Here is a 17472-nt window from a genome sequence, read left to right as displayed (position 1 = left end):
GAGGTCACACACAACCACCTCCCTATCGAACAATGACCTTCTGTGTTGCTGATGTCCATCAACTGCAAAGAAAAATGCAAGTATGCTGACAAATGAACCCATAGTTTCACTAAGCAATTCTTTATTTTCATTTTTTTATTGAAATGCATCGCTCCGGTCTGTTTTCGTCTTACCCTGCAGCGTGCCGTCAAACTCCAGAATTTTATCCGTGCACGTTATGAATTTGCATATTTATCTATAAGAACAAGATAAAGCTGTCCGCGCACGCATCAGCACCGCGGCTGCATTTCTGCTTATACAGTAACACACCTTGTGTTTTTTTCCCCTCCCTCTGAACTTTGCGGAGACACACCTATGGTGCTGAGCAGGCAGGTTTTGCCGTTCGCACAGCATCAATTTTCATTCCAGGGAAGCGGTCAGAAGAACATCAGAACTTATTAGATGTCAATACGGAAGAAGAACCACAAACACGGGGTTGCCCCAGATTCTGTAGATTCGCTTTGCACATTTTTATGCTTTTCATTTATTAGAACTTCTCTTGTTTTGTAACTGCATTCTATGGGAGGCCTCGGTTTAATCAAGCAAGCTCCAACAAACAGGATATATATTCTTGTAGAACTTCTCTGCACTGACAAAAGAAAAATGTTAATAATAACCTAATAATAAGTCTACATAAAGACTATTCAGTGTTACTAGAGGTGATCCTGGTCCCTTGTAGCTCGTGCAAGTCAGACTTCACCAGCTTCACGTGCACACTGTGGGACAAAAGAGGGGTTTCGCCGCACAAGCAGAAGGGCGTTGTATAACATTGCGGCGGCTTTCCTCTGTGTGGAGACATGATGGGGGTTGGTTGCTAGGTGGGTGTGTGTGTGAGAAGGGGGGGTGGCACACACACACACACACACACACACGTTAGCATCCACCAGCTCAGGGCGTGGTCATTTGTGCAGGCTCGGTGCGCGGTAGCCCGTCAAGATGGGGAGGACGCACACACGTACGCCTGCCCACCACACATCACTTACACACTGATTCCAATTCTGCACGGAGGCTGGCAGAAATAGCTGTGTTTTCTCCGTCCCGGCTTCTTTTGCGGGGGGGGAAAACGTCGAGACACGTGTCGTGGGTGCGAGAGCTATTTAAAGATCTGAGTTTCCCCTCAACCCAGCCCACCCTTAAAAATATCTGCATCACCGGAAAAGAAACCCCCTCCTTTGAATTACACCGTATTGAGTCACCGCCTTGCAACTTCTTTTATTTTGAAATGGCAGAGAGACTAGCGGACAGCAGCCTCTGGCCGAGTGGCCGCTGTTGAAATTGATTTTGAGTAGGTGGAGCTGTTGTGCCACAGCGAGCCACAGGACTGATTTTTGTTAGGGGGGGCCAGAAGGATTGATTCATTTGTTTCATCGTAAACTATCTATCACATTCAAGGCACTACATGTGGGATAAACTGGTGCTAGAAATAGCAAAATGAAAAGGGGAATGGCTGACAGTGAATCAGACTCCAGTGCATTTTTGGTGATTAATCTTGAGAATAATCTTTTTTCTGCCTTTCTTGTTTAAGGGAAGTGATGGTTTTTAGTTGGGATGCTCATTTTTAGCTCCACCCTTCTTCTCTCTCAAATACCCCGGAGAACGAGTGCAGCATGTTTGCAGTTCCCTCCCAATCCATCCCGCCTGGATGTTTCAGGAAGGAATAAAGGAGGGCGGGAGTGGGGAGCGAGAGGTCGGGGAAGGAGGGGAGGGGGCGCCGTCAGCCGCATCTTTTCACACCCCCAGTCATGACTTTGCTCTCGGGTCCTCAGCTTCGTCGAGGACAGGGCACACACCTATGCGCATCCTCCGCTCCTCGCTTTCTCTCCCTCTGTCAGGAGGCAGCAGGGTGTGGCACCCCCTCAGCAGAGGCACTTTGGGGGGGGCTAACTCAGAGCTGCAATTTCTGCAGGTTCTGTACATCTCTGCATATTGTTCAGTTGCTGGGCTGTGCTGTCACATCAACACTTACAGTCCTCTGAGTGTTCCCTAAACCTTTGTTTTTTTTTCAACGCCTCGCGGCGCCATACCTTTTATTAAAAGGCGCCGTTCACACGGCTAATGAGCACTGAGGGACGACTAACAGCATGGACGTCCCCTCTCATGTTGTTATGCAGACATACAAGTCAGAGGCTTTCTGATGAGACGGGACGCGCGCTGCATTTCAGTGGTGCTGTCGCAGAAAAATGTGTGAGGCAGCAGAGAGGAACAGAGATGGAGTTCGGGGAGCGCAAAGTTGGGGCGTGGCACTGAACCAGTCACTTTCCCTTGTGTTTTATTTCCACCGCAAGCACGGTAGGGTGGGAGGTGGGGGGGCTTTTCTCTTGATCCTGAGGATGAAGATACGCATGCCTCAAGACAGCAAGCCAAGGTCTATTTTCCATCCTCCCCGGATGATGTCATCTTTTGAGGGATATTTTCTATATATATTTCATTGCCCGAGCTGCAATGATTTATTAATCCTCCCATTAAATTGTCTGAAAGACGAAATGGTAGCTGCGCTTGTTCACCTCCGCGGCTCATCACCTTTATCTACTGAAGTCCTCCACTTCGTGTTAGGGGTTCTTCTTCATGCCAGGGATGACGGAAAGGACATGTTTAGAGGAGACAAGAGTTTGAGGTGTTTGCACGTTACCGCCTTTCTTCTTTCTCTCTCACTGAGCGGAGAACAGTGAGAAAACATGAAGAAAAAAAAAAAAATCCCCCCCCTGCGATGCACGAGTAAATAATTCATGAGGTGCGACTCAGAAGAGGTGGAAAATGCCCTGTAGGATAGGAGAAAGGGAAGAGGGAAAGATGATGGGGCACGGGGGGGCGCAAGGTGGAGGTGGAAGGCTTCGTCCGAGGCGGTCAGGGGACGGAGGGGGAAGGGCGGCGCACGAGGAGCAAGATGAAGAGGAGGGCGCCTCGGAGTCACAGTATTACCTCACCGAAGGCTTTGATTGGCAGGGAAGGGGAAGGTGAGAGGCTGGCGACGGGGAGGGTGCGAATGAGAAGAGACTGATAAAAATGATCTCTTCTAAAGCCAAGCGGAAGGAAGAAGGAGACATTTTTTCGATGACCTGATAATCTGCCTTGGGTACAATTTTGACTTGCTCTCGCAAAGTCGACACCTCGGCGACGCGACGATCTGGAATTTATTTGCGTTTTAGCTTAACCCGTGTCTCGGTGGAGTCCGAACGCAGCGCTATGCGTATGTGCGTGCGTGGAAGAGCGTTTTAGCCGTCTGCTCGGCCGAGCGGAATAATGGGCGCCAAGGCAGCTTGGGTTCCAGGGATGAAATGCGGGGAGTCTGCATTATTCAACACTGACCCGACTGGAGCGGCGGATCCTGCACACAGTTCTCTCGGTTCTGTTGGCATGAGGTTGGCGGCAGCAAAACAAGAGATGTTCCAGATGTTCTTACAGTAAATCACACTGAAGCCATCAGATTGGGGTGTTTGTGATGGAAGGGCCGACTTTGAACTTTACCTGCGAAATAACAAAAACAAAAATGCATTAACCCTTCTGGAGTTTTTAACCACCCCAGAGAGATTGTGAAAGAGGTTCTAAAGGCAAAGGAAAAGGGGCTACAACTTAAAGTCGGGGTCCGATGCGAATTATACCTCTCGGTGTCACCACTGAATATCTAAAAAAATAACATCATCATACTTCAGCGTGTTTTTTTTTTTTTAAATAAATGTTGTGCTCTTTGGCTCAAGCACTTGCGTGACAAGCCTAAAACAAATTCCCCAATTTAAAGCAAATCCCTAATTTCATCTTTCTCTTGAACCCTGTGCACCCCACCTGGGTAGCTCAATGCCTTTCACCCCCTCGCATTCGTTAAAGATTTGTACACAAAGCAGTGAAGTTATAATTCAAACTGAAAATGCCGTATGTTGAGAATGGCGTGCGGATGACAGGAGAGGGTTTCCGGACTGTCGGCCGGCCTCAATCCTCGCAAGGGTGCATCGACTACAAAGACGGCCAGGACGTAAATGCCGAGTTGATCAATGGGTGGGGAGGCTCAACTGTCAACAACCCGAGGATTGCACGGTTCCAACGGAGGACCGTTCAACTAAACCTGCAAACTTTTATCATCTCCGATGTCTTATGGGGTTGCAGCCATAACTGGCAAGGGTTTGCAGAGGGATTGGGGTGAAGGGGGAAAAAAAGTGGGGTTTTTGTCCTGAGATCACCCAAAGATGAACCCACTTTAGAGTCCTATCTAGTATTTATAAAGCGCTCCATCTCAGCTGGATCGGGGCCGGGCTCTAAAATCGCAAGTCAGCACGTCAACTCACTGGTGGCCGGTTTTACTCTAACAGCTACGACAGGAATAGCCAGGAAAGGCAGCTGTTGCACGGAGACTACAGAGGGGTACGCGGGGTAAGACTGTGACTCAGCCAGTCAGTTGCCATGGTGCTGACCAGCGAACCGCCGCATCCCAGGTAGTTGTTCCGGCTCATCACACAGTGAGTAATTGGTCCAAAATCACCACCAAGCCAACAAATGCCAAAGTGTCCCCGGTGAGTGCGGAAAGTGCATGGAATCAATCCACATGAAACAATTAGTGCACAAAAACCAAACGGATTTAGATTGAAAAATAATTCTCAGTTTAACTGTATTATGCACGCTGGGAGGGTGAATGGTTGGACGTTTCCTTGTGATTGACAGGTGATCGGTCCAGGTTAAACGCCGCTTCTTGACCGACGACAGCAGGGGATTGGCTCCTGTCGACCCTGTAGGCACGATAAGCGGTGCAGGGGATGAATGAATAAATGAATGCATAAAAGACTGCATTTCCATTTCCTTGCTTTTCTCTCCCAGGAAAAAGTGAGCAAGGCCGGTGCCCCCCCCCCCCCCCCCCCAAACCTGCAGAACCAGCACTGCCACAGGGTCTTCAGAACAGTTTCTTCATCACTCTAAATAATGCACACTCAGGCTAAGACCAAGGAGACGGCAGCTCAGCGCAATACAATGTCCTCAAACACTCATTAACTAGAACTATCAGTAAATACTTAAGCAGTTTTGACTGAGCTCATTATTTCCAAAACATTTTATTTACTATAATTCCTTGTCACCCACAATGAGGCTTTCTACTTAGCACAAGAGACATCTCACTGCGTGAGTGTCCTTTGTTCCCCCAATTGCAAACAGCTCTTGAGATAGCTCGCCTTCCATATTACCCTTGTGCACGGTTCAGTGGGCATGTCTGAAGATTACACACACACACACACACACACACACACACCTAAACAAAGAAAGAAAGAGAGAGGAAGATGTCTTTTTTTGTATCATGGCGCCTAACAAACGCAGACTGGAGATTTAATCCAATAATAACCCACAAAATGACTTCCCGATCACAAACATGCTGTATCCCCGCTGACCCTCTTCGCCTTTATCCTACAACCTAACATTAAATTCAGGAGGACCTGCTGTTCCCAAAAGGGAAGCGAAACCCCCCCGCCACATGGAGCCCCAACAGATGCCCGCCAACGTGAGGGCGAGAATACAAAGTAAATGCACGCACACACACACACACACACACAATGACAGATAATGAAGATAAGGTGTGGCCTGCAATTTGCAAAAGGTCAAATCCCTGGTACTTAAAGCTTTAGAAAATCCTAAATCCATAATTACATTCACCATTCGGAGACACAAAACCGCGTAAGATTTACGCGTGCATTTGAAGTGAGCGTGTAAATCAGCTCTAGGGGTAAGGTTTAGGAATAGACCTGATTAAAAAAAATTATTTCATATTCTATGGCCAAGGTGATATAATAATTTACTGGAGGATATTTAACTCGTCCCACCTGATACGTATCACATAGGCAGGAGCCCTCCGACAGGGCATCTAGGACAATAGTAAAGCTGATAAAGATCTCTTACTTACACACACACACACACAAAAACACACACGTATGCGCTCATATACACACACACAGCTTAGAGTAATTCCTGGGATCTGCCAAAGGGTACCTAAATCAAATCCTGATATTCTTTGTGGGCTTAAGTGCTCAGAGGATATTGTCATTGTAGGTCATCAGCTGGATTGTCGGAGAGGATGCACTGCTTGCCGTTTGTGTGGTTTAATTTTTTGGATCTTGCACTTCCGTCAGTAGAAAATAAAAAATATCCAGGGAAGTGAAGATATGGAGGCAGTGGATGGTAGATTTTGATTCCACAGAAGAGCAGTAGTCTTTGTTTACCAATGGATGAGTTAGTGTGTGTGTGTATGTGTGTGTGTGTGTGTGTGTGTGCGCAGGTTTTCCTTTGTTAGACCCAGTTAATGTCACAGGAGGGGAGGGTGGACGGAGTGATGGGAACGTCCTTGGAGACGGAGGGACCTGCACAAACACAATGCCAGATGGACGTGTGGCAGCACAAGGCATCCATCAGATCTGCAAATTTCACGGCAAAAACCACCAGCAGAACCCGGTCCACTGCTGAGTGGATGAATGTCCTGGAAAAGGCTTTGGTTCTCAGACCCCGGCCATAATCCCACTCCCCCATGCTGGAAAAGTCAACCTCTGCAGAGGATGAAGAGGAATATATATTGGGGGGCTTACTTCATTTTTATTTTTATTTTTAGCTGCGCTTATCGACTGGTGTGTGGGTACAGCGGGGTTCTCATCAGTCTAGGGCTACCCTGGCTTTTTGCGTCGACACTGAAATATAGTCTCGGTAGTGACGCCCTTTTGAAACAAAGGTAAAGTGGTCTCAGATTATCAAGCTATCGTATAAACAGACCTAGTGTAATTGTGATGTGAGGAGAGGGGTCAAAAAATCAGCGACAGAGAAAATGGAACACAAGTGTACAGGGCTAAAAGCAATTATTTGCTTATTTACAAGTCAAAAAGAGGCTTGCTAATCAATGGAATTAATTATGCGTATGTGCGTGGGTGTGTGTGAGCCCTCTGGTGCAACATCAACTTCATTGCTGTTTTTCTTTGTGAACACAAAGGCTAACTTTTATGTTGTGACGTGATGTGAGCCTTGGTCCATTCCCTTTAGGAAAAAAAATGATGTCATTGGAGTCACCCCAGCAGCAATGCGGCGGCCCACCGGCAGGGGGAGGTCGCGGGTCTGCGGCGCTGATCGATTCAGCGGACACGCAGCGTGATCGAGGTGCAGCTGGAGGTGGCGGCTAATTATTCGGTGTTAAATAATGAATGGACGCTCTGGACGCGAAGAAGCGGCTGAATCTCAGCTAGCATCCCTGCGCGGCCAGACCAGGACGAGGGCACCGTAAGAACAAGTGCAGAAACAAAAAAATGGCTACTCTTCCAATGTCTATGTTTTCAAATGTCTCAACAACTATTTTAAAAAGTACTGGTTGCCTGTCGGGTTTAAGTTATTACATATTCTTCTATATGTACCGTAAATATGGCCAATTATCAGCAAATTTGTGCGTCGTCGTAAAACGTTTTGCTACAATGCTATGTAACAATGTGCAGAAAAAAGCCCATTAAAAAAGTGAACAAATACAGAATGACGTGAAAAATAAAAAACCTATATGAATAAATACTACAGGATGCTTAGCTGGACACTGCTCAAGAATTAGCAAGATAAAATTAGACATGAAAGGGCACAAATATAGCTTGCCGTTGCCATGATAACAACAAAACTTACTCTGAGCCTTTCAATATCTGATCTGGACTGGTAGGTAATCTGTCCAAACACACAGCTCACAGACAGATACACCCTTACAACTGTCTTTTAATTAATAGCTGCTAAACAAACCCTGCACATCCACAGACATGGGAGCTTTGGTTTGCTGGGCAGCCACTCGGTCCTGGGAGGTAAATATTCCATCAACACAAAGCCAAATGTTGCCTAATTGAGTGTTTGGTTTCAGTCCCACCGGCCGAAAATCAGATGACATTTTTAATTACGGTCAAGGCGGGACCAGGAGGGTGCTTTTGGTGTTTCAAATCCAATCAATAGCTGTTTAAGGGTGTACGTTGACACGGTATATCAGCCCCTGGGCAGACGGCCAGCAGGCGGGGAATGTCTACAGTCAGCACTTTGGGTAATGGGAGGGGAGGAGATGAGGAGGAGTGGAGGAGGAGGAGGAATAGGCAAACACACATATATACCAAAGCCCTGGAGACGGGACATCTTGGGTTTGCACGTATTTGCCATATTGATATCGTGCGGTAGAGAAAAGTGACACCCGGCTTGCCGGCACACAGAAATAGCTTCGGGCATCCAGTGGGTGCACATTGTCGTGATTTTCATTTAAAAATATACTGATGGTTTCAAGGAGATGTAGCCTAGGCTGTGACATCATACAAAACAGATAAAAACAGGACATTTTACTTTGCTTATTCAAAGTATGTCAAGAATACTGTACTTTTTCATGACTGTGCCTCCACCAGCACATAAAGATAGACGACTTTATTCGCAACGTCTGTCTTAAGGAATTGTTTTTCTTTTTTTTTTTTCTCTTCTTTCTCCCTCCGCTGCCCTGCCCTTCGCAACACAGCATCCTTGATCAACGATGACAGCTGATTAATGAAAGATGGCGTTAGGGTGCATCCAAACCCGTCTCTGCTTAATTTAGACCCCCAGATTGCTGTGTTAACTGCAGCTGGCAGACCCTTACAGGAGGCAGCTCTGCAGACACAAACACGACACCATAAAGTGTCTCCTCCCCGCCTTGTGACGCTGACTTATGTCTTGTAATCGCACTGGGCTGGCTTGCAACCGGCAGCTGAATGACTCATTGCCGCGGAAAACGCTCGGCAGCAGGACCATCAAAAATGTTAATTGCGTTTCTTTAGGGCTGCCGCTGGAGTGGTCACTTCTCTTACCACAACATCGTCCGCCCAAGCGGTTCGAGTTCAAAGCCTAATTTTAATGTTTTGTCAGGTATTAACGACAGGCACCTTCAGAAATGGGGAGAATTACAGAACTGGGTCTAATGCATTTTGCCTGGAGTTCAAAATTAAAAATGTTAGTTTTGACACAGTGGGGAAAGTCATCGAAAGTTAGGAAAATATCACGCACCGCTATCGTGTTTGTGCTAAATGGTAAGTTCGTCTGGTAAGGGAAACTAAGGAACTCCCAGATCTGAGGCGGGAGTGTCAGCTGGAGTGGCATTTCATGATCCATGATGGCTGTTTACAAGCAGCAACAGAAAAAGTCAATTTAATGAAATACAGCTAGGCAATGCCTGCAAATGCTAACCAGGCTGCTCATTACACTGCTCAACCATCCTACCAACCACTTGTGGCCACCTCAGCTTAGCTTAGCATAGAATCTGGCCTCTAAAGTCCAGGAAATTCTCTTGTGATCCATCCCCAAATGATTTATTGATGATCAAAAGTCAAAAGTGTTGGCATTCATCAATTAGCAGTTATATTTATGCATAGACTGATCCTGGACGTGCACCCTCCCATCCCACCCACATCACCCAGGTCTTTTCACGATGAGCTGATTTGTTATTACACTTTGTCACCGGTGCCATCGTTCCCAGGTGACCTCTGGCGCAATTTTAGCTTCCTAATCTTCCGTGACTTAATAAATGTGCAGGAGCTGGAGACCAAATGAGTATCTCACATATGAGAAACTGGCACGTGCACTGCATCTGAACCGCCAAGCGGAACAGGAGCGCTTCATTTTCAGCAGATGAAACCGAGGTCGTCCGTTCATCTTCCACTATGACAATGTGGAGAATGCCAGTGTAAACAAAGAAGGGGGTTCCACGGCGGCTGACACAAATGTTCCCATGGACGTGTGAACATGCAGAATACCAATCAGTTTGAGACTTCGAGCTAGGGGGTGCGGGGGGTCCTAGATTTATATCTCATTAGCTGCATGTCACTAATGTTTCTCCACCTCCTCAAAGAGGGATAGATTGCTTAAACATGAAGGGGGAAGGGGGGCTGGACTAAACCTCCCCCATTCAAAAAGCCTCCATCTCCTCAGCCCTCTTCCAGCTGCCCCCCACATGTTTGAAGACTGTATCTTGAGCGGGGGCCATGTGAGATTTGTCAATACTTCGGCCACCAGAGGCAGGTAATCTTTAATCCTCCTGCCTGCGGCGTTTTGTGTGTGTGTGTGGATGGGAGTGTCCTGCTGCTGCACTTTAGTGGAAAACTAATGAAGCGACGGAGAGGGTCATTTCTCATGCAGTAATGCAGCAGAGTGTGAAAACGGTTAAGAAGACAAACGCAAAGGTGCTGTTGTTGGGACTGCAGCGTTGATGGTAATATGTAGAGCGGCTGGTTTTTAGCAAGGGACATTATTAATATAGTCATATAACTGTATGAGTCCTCTCGGGGGAAGTGATCATAATCTCTCAATGGCGAACAGCAATGTCTTCGGCCCTGCACCAATTAGCACACGAGGTCAACATTTATCCAGCGTGCACGACGGATGGATGCTGGTTAGACTCCTAATCAGGGCTGAAACGGTACGTCGGACGCGAGTCAAGCTAAGGCCGTTCCTTGCCTTGTGGAGGCCCTTATGAAAGTACAATAGAGAGATTCCTAACGTTTTAGGTGATCTACAAAGAGGCAACAAACGACTACACTGTATGCACGAAACAGGTTAGTCATGGTAACCTCTGATATTAAAATTAACCATTAGAAGTTGAGCTACTTCAGTATATTAAGAAATTATAACTTCAAGGAAAACAAAAATCCTCTACATCAATAAATAAAAGAGACACTGAGTGTTTTAAAAAAAAAAAAACATTTACTTTCAATTTTCCAATCAGAAACATAACTCAAGTTGTCTCAAATTTTCACAACCAGAAACAATAAATACATAAATAAAAGTGGGCCCAGCTCAAGATCAACATAAAATTAACAAGACAATTATTTTGAGTAAAAAAAAAAAAGGAATGAGTAAACATCCCTATCAATGTGCAAGCAATAAAAACAACAACAAAACTTGTCATGATAATGCTTACATTGGCACCATTGCTGATCTGTTACCGTTTGTTTGGTTATTGCTAACAAACAAATCAACATCCACTTTTGTCTGGAATGAATGAATACAATAAATCAGGATCTATGTTGAAGTCCAACAATGAAAATAATACTTATGTTGTATATTTCAAAGGAAGAAAAAAAAGTAAAGTTCTCAGGCTCTTACCCATCTCATGATTGCTGCAGATCATTATGGCGAGACAAGCGAGGCGATCCTGTCACTGATGGCTGGAGCTCCAAAATACTTCAGAATTGCTCCTGGGAAGACAATGCCCCTAAGGTTACCAGGCAAAATAGATCATAAGCACAAATTCCTATTTCATATTGGCAGTGATGGTTTTATATTAAATGCTGTAATTTACAGAGTCCCTAGAAAGCATAGCCAATTACAAAGCTGACACATTTCCAGGGTGATGAGCAAAATGTGACATAGTCAGAATACTGTGTATATTACACAGAGCAGTTAAAAGTGGACAGCTCATACCTACTGAAGCTGGAATTTGGTCTTTACACACACACACACCTATTTATGTATTTATTTATTTATTTATTTAGTGTCATAAAAAGCAATTCTCGAAGAAATGTGGCAAAGTCAAGGGCTGCAACTAACAGTTGAGTTAGTATTAATCCACTGGCCAACATAATTAACAATATTTATATGTCACTTAATAAATATCCAGTGTAATTATACAGCAGTTGCGCACTTCTAATTAGAGACCTATAAAATACACATGAAACCTAATAAATTATTCCTAAGTATTCCCAGGGTAGTGTTGAGTGGCAAATATCTGAGAGTCAGCGCAGTCCATTCACATCTCACATCTTTATTTTATTTTATTTTAGATAGCGTTCATGAAGCAATCATTCCAGCTGGCTATACGAGCATACAAGTCCTTGTCAGCTAGCTTACGTGTAGCCGAGGCTAGCTGAGCTGGCAAGCAGGACGAATGGCAAACTTGCTAAAAACTCAGCATTATACAGCCAAACCATCAGGAAAAATACCGGCACACCTTTCTTCTTCAACCGTTTTTCTTCCTCCTTTTTCTTCTGCTTCCATTTACTTGCCCCGACGTTGTCATTTCTTTTAGATGCCCCGACGTCGTTAGCCATTAATATCCTCACTTCCGGGAATGAAGGGTAGCTGTCAATCATTCCGATGGCGGCTGTAGGCGGAAGTCGCTGAAAAACACCAGATTCTTATTTTATTTGTATCATATATATATATATATATATATATATATATATATATATATAAATGCACATAATGGACTTAATTTACAAGATGTGTTGCACAGAAAGACAGGTAGTTTTACTTTAGTTTTAAATCTCCTCAGGTAAGGCTGAACATGCAGCTTTGGGGTCCCTGGTGGCTTTGCGGTCCCAAGCATTCAAGAAGTCAAGGATTTTTCATTGTAAATCCACGCTGATGAGAATGGAACAATGTGTTTCTTAAGGCCTGGTAGACAGCCATTAGCAGAAAAAAAATCTTCTTTTCCTTCTGGCTTTTCCCTTCAGGGGTCGCCACTGCGAATCAACCTTCTCCATCTAACCCTATTCTCTGTATCCTCCTCTCTCACACCAACTATTTCATATAGTCTCTCATAACACTCATAAATCTCTTTGGTCTTCCTCTAGACCTCCTGCCTGGTAGCTCCAATTCCAGCTTCCGTTTACCAATATATTCATTATCCCTCTGATAGACTTATTCCTGATCCTATCCATCCTGGTTACTCCCAAAGAGAACCTCAACATCTTCATCTCTGCGACCTCTATCTCTTCCTGCTATTTTTTGTCGTTTCTAGACCATACAGCGTTGCGGGTCTCACCACTGTCTTGTACACCTTTCCTTTCATTCTGGCTGATAGTCTTCTCTTGTATAGTACCTCTGACACTTTTCTCCCGTTTCTTAACCTCTTTTCCACACTCACTGTTGCACTGGCCTGTTGACTAAGTACTTGAAATCCTCCAACTATTGATCTCCACTCCCTGTAGCCTCATCGTTCCTCTCATTCACACACACACACATTCTATCTTGCTGCGACTAACTTTCATTCCTCTCCTCTCCAGAGCATACCTCAACCTCTCAAGATTTTCCTCTACCTGTTCCCTGTTCTCACAACAGATCACAATATCGTCCGCAAACATCATGGTCCATTGAGATTCCTGTCTAATCTCATCTGTCAGGTTGTCCATCACCACTGCAAACAAGAAAGGTCTCAGAGCTGATCCCTGATGAAGTCCCACCTCCACCTTGAACTTCTCTGTTACCCCAACAGCACACCTCACCACTGTCTCACAGGTAGCATACATGTCCTGCACCAGTCTAATATTAGCAGCAAAAAATAACAGTGAAATAAAGATACGTGCAGTATAAAATATGCACATTAGACATGGGTACTTTAAAAAAAAAGCAGGTGAAGGCACATTGTACATTCGAGTAAACAATGTTGTACAATTTTGTGCAATGGTTGGCATGTGAGATAGCTGTTGTCTCAGCAGTCCAAAGTCAGTAGCGGCAGTGGGATTTGAACCCATGCCCACAAAAGGACTGGCTAATCCACTTGTCTATGAATTATGAGATAGAAAAAGAAACAAAAAAAGGTGTACAAAATCTTAAAATAATCTGTGAGATGTTTTCTCAAATATCCCATTCGTGTTTCTGTTGAAGGTGACCTGGCGCGCAAACAACCATGAGGTGCCACTTGAAAATCAGCCCCAGAAGCCTCACAGCCAAGCAATTAGCTGGAATATCTCTCAACACTCAGTCGGTCAGTGACACCCAGACGTCTCGCTGATCATTTGTGATAAGGAGATTTGAACCGACCTACCCTTTTACCCCAACAAGGTATGGCGACAACACTGTCGTGAATATGTTATAACATACGAGGTGTGTTTCGCAGACGCAGTTTCTCGTTCTCAGGGCTAACTATGGGATGTGACTCAGTCTGACCCGGTCCAGTCTCGCACCTGCTCACGGGAACACAGGAAATTAGTCGTCATTGTGATGCGGCTCTGTAATGCTGCGGGAAAGTTAATAATAAAACCGGCGGTGTGATAAATGCATCATCTGATAATAATTCCAGCCTTTCTTTGGGGGGCGGGAGGGAGATACTGCAATTCTTGCTTTCCTCTGGGTTCATATTTTCTTCTGTGGAGTCCTTTAACCAATCGGGCCATGCTGGACATTAAATCTGCAACATGTGTAAGAGAGGGAATTCATCCAGAGCAGATCAGGGCTGCCTCTCACTTTCTCCATCTCTCTCTTTCCACCCCATTTTTTCGTCACGCCGAGCTTTATTCAGTCACTGCTGGGATCTGATGTTTTCACACACTCACGACTGGCGTTAATCAGGTTCAGCGATTCTCCACTTCCTCCCCCCCCCAACCCTCCCTTTGTTCTCTGGCTGCCATGTCAGAGTCTGCTGGCTGAAGGCCTTGGACGGGCTCAGCTGTTTTATTATTGATCAGGCAGCTGTGACACACACACACAGAAACACACACCTCTCACCTCTCACCAGATTCAGATATTTCTCTGTGACTTTGGGAAATTGTCTTTTTCCGGCGCGTTACTCATTCATCCTCTAGCTGACACCAAACATCCGCCTTTAACAAACGCTGTAGATAAAGAGGCGAATTCCAGAGGTCTCTTTTTCATCACAGACATCATGACATCCTGCACACAGGGACGGATTTGATATAACACCGAATTTCATGCGATAATCCTGGAGTGGCAGCAAACTGCAGCCTGGGGTGACTTTAACCGCCCATCCCTTTTGGGCCTCCTTGTTTTGCAGCACTCCCGTGCACTCCCTGACCTCCTCCAAAATAATGAGTCCCATCTGAATTTGGGCCCAAATAAACACCTTCAGCAACTGCACCCCTGCAGAGCTTAACCAAAGTGAATCTTAAACTCTGAGATTTTTTTGGGGAGGTTGACCAACCATTTAAACTGAAAAATCAATTTGACAAATGACGTGAGGAAATAGAATAGATGTCTGTTTAGCAGACCTGGCATTCCTTCCCTTGGGAAAATACTTGAATTGACATTTATAGCTTTATATTAAGATATTGAATGATACTTTTTTTTTTTTTTAAGTCATGGGTTTATGCCTAAATCTGTGTCGGCATGACATCCGAAGCGTGACTACTGCAGCATCTGTTCCACTCCCAGGATCAGTGAAATGGTCCAGGCTGCTGATTATTGCGGGCGAAACAGCGGCGGTGTCCTTCCTCTGCTCGTCCACAGGTTGAGATCAGGGACCGAAACCTTCCCCTTTGTTCCGGGAGAAAAAAAAAACAACAAAACGTCTTCCTCCGGTCTGCCTGTTGGCCTGTCTGGCTCTGCGGGCGCTGTCTCTGCTATTATTAGCACCAGGAGCAGTGCACGTCACAGGGCCCGCCTCACAGTGATTCAGCGATTTCTTCCCGACGAGTGAAATTCGGCCCTCCACCTCTGCGTCCCGTTACCTTGAAAATAAAAAAAAAACATGCCTCTCCCGCTGAAGAGAGGGTCACCATGTCCGTCATCATATCTCCCTGCACGTGGAGGCCTCGCCCTCTCCCACGCATTGGCTGTTCCCCACGGCCGCCACAGCACAATAGGGGTGTTGGCAACGGACGCCAAGGCAACAGCAGCGAGTGATGAATTAACACTTTGCATGCGGGAGCACCGCTAGAGACACAGAAGAGCCGGACGTTTTTCAAAAATACTGTCCTGAGAGGGAGAGGGAGATCCCAGACTCGTGGCACATATCTCAGTGGTTGGTTTAATTAAGCGCAAAAGTAAAAAAACTTTCAGAAATTCACAAGTGGAAACGATCGACGCGGTTAGCAGGTTGCAGCATATGCATCCGGACCCCATCTGACTTTCTTTTACTGCACAACTGTGAGACGTTGCACCACTTTGCACCGTTGAGGCCGTCCCTCCCGTCAAGCTAACAAAACGTTTATGTAGCACAGAGCTTTCCAAGCGGCCGTATTCAGTGAATCAAAACAAAAAGACTGATTATGCAAAATAAATCAAATACTTTTGCTCTTTAGTTGCACAGAAATAGCAGACTTCCATGCTATGCTAAGAAGGGATAATAACATCCTGGACCGATCCCATAAACACAAAACGGCGAGTTCATGGACGGATAAGGGATTGGGGTTACACACACATTCACACCTCAATGTGCGTGTCTGCCAAGTCGACACGTTGGCGCTCTGCAGAGCGATAACTTTGATCGGAAGACGCTGACAAGCAGGTGGGATTTATGGCCAAGGCCCCCGAGTCTCATTTCCGCCAGCCCTACACACTCACACACACACACACACACACACATGCTCGTCCCGCTCCCTTTTTATCGATGGAGGCGGCAGAAGGGAAGAGCTGAGGGCAATAGGGCGCATGGGTTAGCGGCGCGCGTGTTTGTGCATTTACGAGCAATGTTTTGGTTTACATACTTGTTTATTATCTTCATTAAGTCGTCCAGCCGTCTGGAGACGATCCTGATCCTCACGCAGCAACGATAACATCCTGGAGTTGTTGGAATGTGGGGTGAAACTCATTGTATCTTAGTAGCAAATGAAACTTCTTTTTATTTGGCTCGTGAGTAATTTCCTTGGATGGCGCAATGGCACTCTTGAGAACTCTATATCGCCGCATTGTTTGCCGAATGCTCTGGGATCGAGTTAATTTTTGATGGCTGCCAGCGGCGGCTTGCCCGATGTGTTTCATAGCCCCGCCACGTGCTTCCCTGCTGACTGCGGAGGTAAGACCCGTCACGGAAAGAAAAGGGCGTTTCATAACAGGGCTCCGGCGGCCGCCATTTTTCCCCAACTGGGTTCGTACCACCCCGTCCGCCCGGCAGCATTGCAGGGGTATAAATCTTTGAAGAGCTGCAACCTGCGTCACACAGGCACACCCAGCACCAAGGCTGGCCCGCCAAGGCGGTGGGCGTCAAGACGGTGGCTAATGGTGGACGGTCCGCGGGGGCTCAGGGTCTCCGGGTCTCCGGGTCTAGGTCTTCTCCACGTCCAGGAACCTGGAGCATCTGGTGGGGGTGGAAAGGTCATTGACGGTGGGGCAGCAGATAATCCATCATCTCTACAATACACATCTGCTCTGTGGCCCTGAGAAGCTTAAAAAAAAACAAAAAAAAAAAAAAACACACCTACAAGGTGACTTTACTTTATGATGTCTAGTTTTCCGAGGCAATATTTCCTTTGAGACTTAAATAGTGTTATCACCCTGTGATATTTGCTCTTGAAGTCGAGCGACGGCCAGCACTTAATTGCACATGTGCGTCGCCATAATGGAAACGTCGTAATACTTCATCATAACACAGTCATAAAACATACTCTCTCGTTTACCACTAATAAGAATGAAATAGCTTGAAACGTTTAAGTGACCATTAAGGATTTATACTCAGACATAGGGTCTCCCCTTGGAGGGCTGAGCTCAGATCTGCGGCGATAAGACGAGAGGAAACAATGAAATAAAGTAAACATGACCAAATCATGTGCAGCCTCA

At 45.8% G+C, this 17472-nt stretch overlaps 1 long non-coding RNA gene across 1 annotated transcript; it reads right to left on the bottom strand.

Moving 5' to 3' along the window:
* Positions 1–2903: 2903 nt before the first annotated feature.
* LOC147213924 (uncharacterized) lies at positions 2904–12077 on the bottom strand. Its single transcript, XR_015104495.1, has 3 exons — positions 11969–12077; positions 11125–11216; positions 2904–3504 (listed from the first exon to the last, which is right to left on the bottom strand). It is a non-coding gene; the product is annotated as an uncharacterized LOC147213924 (long non-coding RNA).
* Between the last annotated feature and the right edge of the window lie 5395 nt (positions 12078–17472).

The sequence above is a fragment of the Fistularia commersonii genome, chromosome 35 (assembly GCF_037954325.1).
Source record: "Fistularia commersonii isolate RoL2024-O1a breed Wild chromosome 35, RoL_Fcom_v1.0, whole genome shotgun sequence".
Taxonomy (NCBI): Eukaryota; Metazoa; Chordata; class Actinopteri; order Syngnathiformes; family Fistulariidae; genus Fistularia; species Fistularia commersonii.
This window is presented reverse-complemented; position numbering and strand designations above follow the sequence as displayed.